General features: G+C 41.0%; 1 protein-coding gene across 1 annotated transcript in view; it reads left to right on the forward strand.

The window, feature by feature from the left end:
• The window catches only part of EIF4E3 (eukaryotic translation initiation factor 4E family member 3), a 28,203-nt gene that overhangs the window by 10,023 nt on the left and 11,204 nt on the right, over window positions 1-6,976 (forward strand). The gene's annotated exons all lie outside the window — the stretch shown is intronic.

Raw genomic sequence — 6,976 nt, forward strand, 5'->3', positions numbered from 1 at the left:
CCCGAAAAAGGTTTTTGGGGGGGGGGGGGGAAACCACCACAAATTATTTCTGGTTAATCCTTTTGAACTCGTGACATAGTTATGGTTCGGTTCAGGATATGAGTTGTGTTTTCCATTTGTTTTTAAAAAGCACCATTTGGACTGCTGTTTAAGCAAGCTACCATCCAGATCTGTTTGTTTACACAAGCCATGTGGAGAAAAGCATGTCTGTCTTTTATGATCAACATCAGAAGTTAAAATCCATTTCAAGTTCCTGAGTTGTATCATCATTTTTTTCTTGAGTCTTGGTTCCACTGTGGGCTCTTAAAATTCAGTTATTCTATTGATTTTTTTTTTTTGCCCCCCCTCTTTCTGATCACATATAAGTGCATTTAATTAGGTAGTATTGTTGTTCCTTAACTTATAAAATCAAGAGTCTATATATAAGAAAAAAAAAAAAAAAAAGAGTGGGACCTTATATATTGTGTGTTTTGTTTACCAGCAACAATGATAGAGTAATGGCAGGGAACAAGAATGGCGGCAAACAAGGCATGCTTCATACATTTAAAAAACATTTAAGGCATTAAAAAGCACACAAAAGATTAAACCATGAACTTAATTTACTGCGGTGTGTGAAGGTTCATGTCTCTGTAGAGAGTCCCGCAGAAGTGGCTGTGGCGTTTATTGGTACACCCATGCAGATTTGATAGAGGGATCATTGCTTAGGCTTGTATAGGCTGGACTTTCCATAGAAGATAACTGTGGGCATTTTTTTTTAACTTACTTTAAGACCTAGTGTGAAGCAGTGACGTTTCCTCATGAGATGGTATTGATTTTTGACTGCTACTACATTTTACCCTGCTTGGACTGAAAAGCAGGAAGAAGTGATGCTTAAGGATAAATAGATGTTGAGATGGGTATGTAGTTATCTTTTTCTACTAAATTACTGTGAGAGAGATCTATGACATACATTTTGAAGATGTTAAAATGTATCTTTTCAGTAAGTCACACTGTTAAAGTAAATGTCCATCGTCTAAGCGGTACTTTTATCGCAACTAGTGATATGCTACTAAGTGATTTCCCTGGGGTTCATGACCTTGCTTTTGTCGTAGTGTCACTCAATACATCTCCTGCTTTAGAAGTAAATGCCTTTATTTTATCTACATCAGCACTCGTTTCTGTGAATGGCTTGGCACAGGCTTAACATCAGGAGGCTGGGATCCTGTGACCAGGTTCTGGTTCATTGCCATTATCTTACACGTCTCACGGGGCATCTGCGTTTCCTGTAAGTGCTAAGCCTTTCTTGGTATGTGTGTCTGAAATAGTAACCATCTGATACTGCTCTCTTGTATCTTACGCCATATATGCTTTAGGAAAGTGAGCATGATGGAAGCTTTTGGGAGAATATTATTCACCAGTTTGACAAATAAGATCCCATCTATGATCTTCAAATGCTCGCAAGTCAGCAGTTTCACAGAAGGTGGCAGAGAAGCTGTCGGGTGTTTTTCTCTTAAGAGAAACAAGATTTCCTTTTTAACTGTTAGGATGTTTTAAGGTAATGTGCTAGAAGTTTTGAAACCAGGAGTTCAGAACTGCAGTTTCATTTGTGCGTTTTGCAGGTTTCCAAGTTCATACCTACATGTCTCATTCATAGCACTTTTGCATGAAGCCATGTTATGGGGCATGGGGAATTTCAGCAAGTCTTGCAGATGCCTTCGGTGCCACCTTGGGAAACTGATTCTTGCTGGTGGCTCTTCACACTCGTGTCTCTCTTGGTGAGGCTCTGGATTGGTGCAGGGTCTGGCTCATAGTGGCCTCTGGCTTTGAAACAAAAGATAGCCTTTCTAGTTTTTGGTACACTGTGTAGTCTTTCAATTTTCTACACCAAAGTGCTGATATGCATCACTGAATATAACAAATTAAAAACAAGGTTTACAAATCTGGTCACTATATTCGTGTTATGTAGCACATTAGCCATGGGGATTGCACAAAAGAAGTCAAGTGAGGTGACCATCAAAGGCTGGGATGTCCTGGATAACAAGCCATGTTAGGCACTTGAAACCATCCCTGAATGGGATTTGGGGTTGTGGATCTGGGTGTGATCTTTGTGTAAATACAAAGCTGTGAAGCTGATTATGCGTTTTGGTGTACATGTGGACATGATACAAATATCCTACTCTGTAAACCTTGCAAATCATGACTGTTGTTTAGCCTGGGTATTGTATGCCATCTTATGTTTAACGCTACACCAAGTAAGCCTTTCCCTACCAAAATAACAGAGGGAACATACTAGTACTAGTAGCTGTCTGATTTTTTTTTTTAACCTCACAATGAGAAGCCAGAGGTTTTGTCAGTGGTAACAGTTTTTGGTCCAGTGTGTGTGTGTACACACAATAATGAAGATGTTGCGTGTCCTTGCAAAAAGACATCTTTTGAAGATCAAACTGCATCTGAGCTGCCAGTGTTGCTGACAGACAGCTTTCAGTCAACAGCGAGGAAACTTATCAGTACCCTTCTATACAAGTCAGTGCTACCAGAAATTGAACACACATCACACAAAAGCGTAGTACAGAAGTCTCGTTTCTAGACAAACCTCGTGAAAGATGCGCTTGCTTCCATGGAAGTCTGAGAGTGCAGCAGGGGAGATCACATTGCAGGATCATGGCCTGCCTGCCTTGTCTTCTTGCCTGACTTCTAACAGTGCTTTTTAGATAATTTCATTTCTATTGCAAGAACAGTTTAACTCTTCTGTATCTTTGTGAGGGGAAGAATATGCTTATCAACATTGTCAAATATAATGCAATGTTATTGGTCTACTCCAGGAAAGTAACAATATTCTTGCATAAACGTATTATCCTTATGTGCTGATTTTTCTCTCTTCATGTTATACTGATGAGTTCCATATAAATGAAGTTTAGTAGATATTCTGATAACTGAACCATTTTCATAATAATTGTGAATCTTTATAACTAAACACATCAGATATTTGAAACTAAACTTAATAATTTCCCTTCTTCCCTATAGCAAAATCTTATTTATCTAGGATCATCTATTTAATCTATAAAAGCTTATGAGTAGGTGGCTTACAAAGAAAAATGATGGTTAATATTATAAGAACGTTCAACCCAGTAAATGCATTTTGACAGGCTTTGATGGCTTGAAATCAGTCTTTGTATTCAGAATGGATTACCAGATTTATTTAGTTGCCACAGCGTGTTTTTGAGTTTATGCTTTGTAAGTAAATATTTTGCTTATTTATACCAAAAGCAGTTGCAGCTGAGTACTTGCAGGGGTATTTTCAAAAGTGCTTGGCAGCTTTTAAAGCTCCCGCTAAAGCCGTGATGAGATTCCCACTGGGAAACAAAGGCCAGTGTGAGCACATATGAAAAAACTTCTATCCTTAATTCTTCGCAGGGAAACAGAAGAGCTACAGTTCAGCATCAGACATTAACATAAGCACAACCACCTGGAGGTTTATTCATGGATAAAACAATGGAATTTATCTTTCTATCCTTTGTTCTTTATTCGTGCTGGAATAATGAAGGAGTAGTGAAGCAAGCTGGCATTAGGATTCAGTTTGCGTAGGTTATTCCTGTTTCCATGTTCCGCTTCTGACATCCATGCAGTTTACCATGAGATGCTGTACGGTGGTCTGGCCTGATTAGGTAACTCTGTTATTCCTGATATTGCACTAAAATTTCCCCCGTAAAGATTCTAAGATGCAGAAAAGCAGCATTACAGGGCACAGAACAGGCAGACCAGGAGAACTGTCGAATATTTTACGTGCAGGCTCTCCACGGGGAACCCAGATGTGCGTTTGTAGGTGGTGTGGTGACAGACCAACTATTTCCATCCCTAGAAGAGCTGTCGGTACCTGGCTGGTGTTGTGACCCATGTCCCCTCCTGCTGGGGTGCTCGTGGGGATTTGCAGGGCCTGTGGAGTTCCTTGGAAACAAGTTGTTCACCATGGCGATAATTGACAGTTCAGTATGGCATATTGGATTAATTTTACTGTTCATGACAGTAAAATTATCCAAAAGGGAGGAATCCTGTAATGGCTTCATTTCAAGGGTTAGCATTTGCAGGGTTCTCGTTTTGTAGTAGCATGTGTATTGAGGTATTTAGCAACATACGCAACCATCTTACTACTCCTAGTTTATAGTGTAAGTGTTTGCTGGAAGAGTTACGGAAGTAGGAGTTTCTACAGATCCCTTCACTTGGAAGTCATCTGCCATTTCTGCTAACTTAATTTAAACTTATTCTGTGTACTCAGTTAAAAAAACCAAAAACTGCAATTTCACAGGTTTCAAGGCATAAAACCCCCTCAGTTGTCATCTGTGCTGACCTGCTGAGTTTATGGGTAGCTATCACAGAAACACTGGGGTTCAGATTTGTCAGCAGTGTAATTTTGTAGGAAATTCTGGGCTTTTTCCTTCTGTCTGTCTGTCATTAAAATACCATCTCTGCCTTACACTCATTCATTAAACTAAATTTGTGCAGGTGTAACTTCTGCGGCAAATGACCCTGAACTTTTAAATTGTTGCATGTCATCATTTGCTCATTTGCAGTCCTTTCAATAGGTTTTGGTTTGGGGTTTTATGGTTTGGGGTTTTTTTTTGTTTGTTTGTTAATGAAAAGTTTGGGGCTTCATGCTCATACCCATAAATCACTGACACTTTCCAGACCTGGGTGAAAGGCTGAAATAATGCCATATAATCTTGTAGGCATGGAGTACTTACCAGGCAGGTTACTAGAAATAAATGGTCACTCACCTTAACTGTTAAAACAGACAATTTGCTGGTCGGTTGGTGTTTTCTGCCAGCTGATCACATAGTTTCTCGGGAAAATGTTATTTGCAACTATCAAAATGAACCATTTTATAACCTCGGAGTGGAATATTCTGTCTTATCTGCTCTTTGAAATGGCATTGAATTTGCTAAATGGCTACCATGATTATCTAGATAACCTTTGAAGGCTATGGTTAGAGAATAGATTTTAATCTTTTATTTGAGCAGACCTTACTATCGAAGCAGTGTGGCAGTATCAGTCTGAGTATAGAGAACGATGATACTATATGTTGTACAGCAAAGTTAACCCTATATGCATTGATGACTGCTAAGTTAGCAAACTGGCAGCAGTAGTGCCTAAGTAATTTCTTGGGGCAGTGGTGTGGGACAGCAAGAGGCGAAGTTCTCTCAGGTTTTGCCTGTTTGTGTTCTGTTACATGTGAAACAAAGTGTTAGCAGAGAAGTGCTACTTCTGTCAGCAATAGGGTAAAAACAAGGGGTAGTTTGTTGCAAAGCCGCTGCTCCCTACTGACAAACACAGTTAAATCACCTGATAAGTTTTAAAGTCTGTTTTAACTCACTACCTCTTTTGTGTGTGTGCATTCAAAAGCCATCTAACTGTTTCTCTTAAATACTGTAAATTTCTCCTTTTGCTCTTTCATGCCGAGCATAGAGTGTAAGGGAAAAAAAAACAACCCAAAACCCACAAACCAAAAAACCCCTAAACCTTACTATGATAATTCCTTTTAAGCAAGTTGTTTGTTGTTGTTTTCAAGTTATCAGTTTTTCCATGGGAGTTTTCATAGTTCATGAGCCACAGGACTAGAACCTGCACCATAGCAATTTCTTGAGTGGGGGGGAAGGGTGTTTGTTTTTATAACCTCTAGTTAAAGTTATTTTTGAGGTTTGGACATGTAACGCTGTTTTCTCATCAGTTCCACTGTTGCAATGTACTCTTATGTCTAGTGATTAACGAGCAAATAGTAAAGTAGATGTTAGTTTGTCTGTTCTATACTGAAAAAGTTGGGAGGGATTTGTCTGCTGGTTTTGTATGTATTTTTAAAGTAACTTATTTTGAAAGGCGCCTTCAAAAAAAGGCCTTGCAGCTATTATTGAAGTTTTGAAGATGTGATGCTGTTTCAGTAGTTTTGCATATTAAACTTTTTCCTTTACATGAATATCTGGGTTTTGCCCCAGAGTGTGAATTATATCTGTAAGAACTGAGAGTTACTTTATTGTTTTTCTGGACATATTTCTTGCTGATCAGATGTACCAGGGCAAACAGCCACATTGATGGGAGGGTTATAGAGGTCTTATTTGCCCTTATCTTTTCTTCAGCAGGTACCTGGGCAACAACTGGGGGTTTTTTCCCCTCTGTTTCCATAAATCTGTTCTGTTGCTTCTGTTTCCAAATGCAGTCATTTTACACATTTTTTTTCCTCTTCTGAGATGCAATGGGAGGTTTCTTTGTTTTTGATCTTCGTTTTTCTTTAGAAATCCTATTTCAGCTTTGGCGGGGGGGGCGGGGTGGGGTGGGGTGTTTCCAGTTCTAACAACTTGAATGTGCCTTAGCAATTTTGACCTCATTCCCCCCAAATTGTCCCTGTGGGGGCATGTGCTGGGAATTTTAAGATGGGTGTTAGGATGCGCTGTTAGCACGGTGAGGGGAGCCAGTGGTGCCCGGGGATGTGGCTGCACCGTCCCATGCCACATGCACTGATGAAGGTTATAAATAGAATCATTTAGGTTGGAAAAGACCTTTAAGTCGATGGGGTGCTGCGTGTGCCTCAAGGGAGCAGCTCTGGGTGGAAACTGGGAGTGGAAAACTGGAAACTGGTGGAAGCTGTAAGTGAGCTTGAGGAGCTAAACTGTGCCCGGTGTACAGCGTCGCAACCCTTAGGTCTGGCGATGAAACTCAACCCGAGGACCACTTGGCTGTATGGGAAGCGCTGACAGTAGCCACGGCTCGGAGGAATAAATGCGGGGCAGCTGGCCCAAATTTTGGGGGTTTCCCCCCCGAAATTTTGGGGGTTTCCCGCCCGCCTCGGCTGCTGTGGCTCCCCGCAGCAGGGGAGGGAGCTCTCCGCTGGGGCTCGGGCTCCTCATCAGCCCCCACGCGTGTCCCATCCACTCGGGGATACCGAGGACCTTGTCCTTATCGCGGGGGTGACCGGGCGGTGCTGCGGGAGGGCGGGGCGAGGGAAGGGACA

This window comes from Haliaeetus leucocephalus, unplaced genomic scaffold (assembly GCF_000737465.1).
Source record: "Haliaeetus leucocephalus isolate CR32 unplaced genomic scaffold, Haliaeetus_leucocephalus-4.0 Scaffold2, whole genome shotgun sequence".
Classification (NCBI taxonomy): Eukaryota; Metazoa; Chordata; class Aves; order Accipitriformes; family Accipitridae; genus Haliaeetus; species Haliaeetus leucocephalus.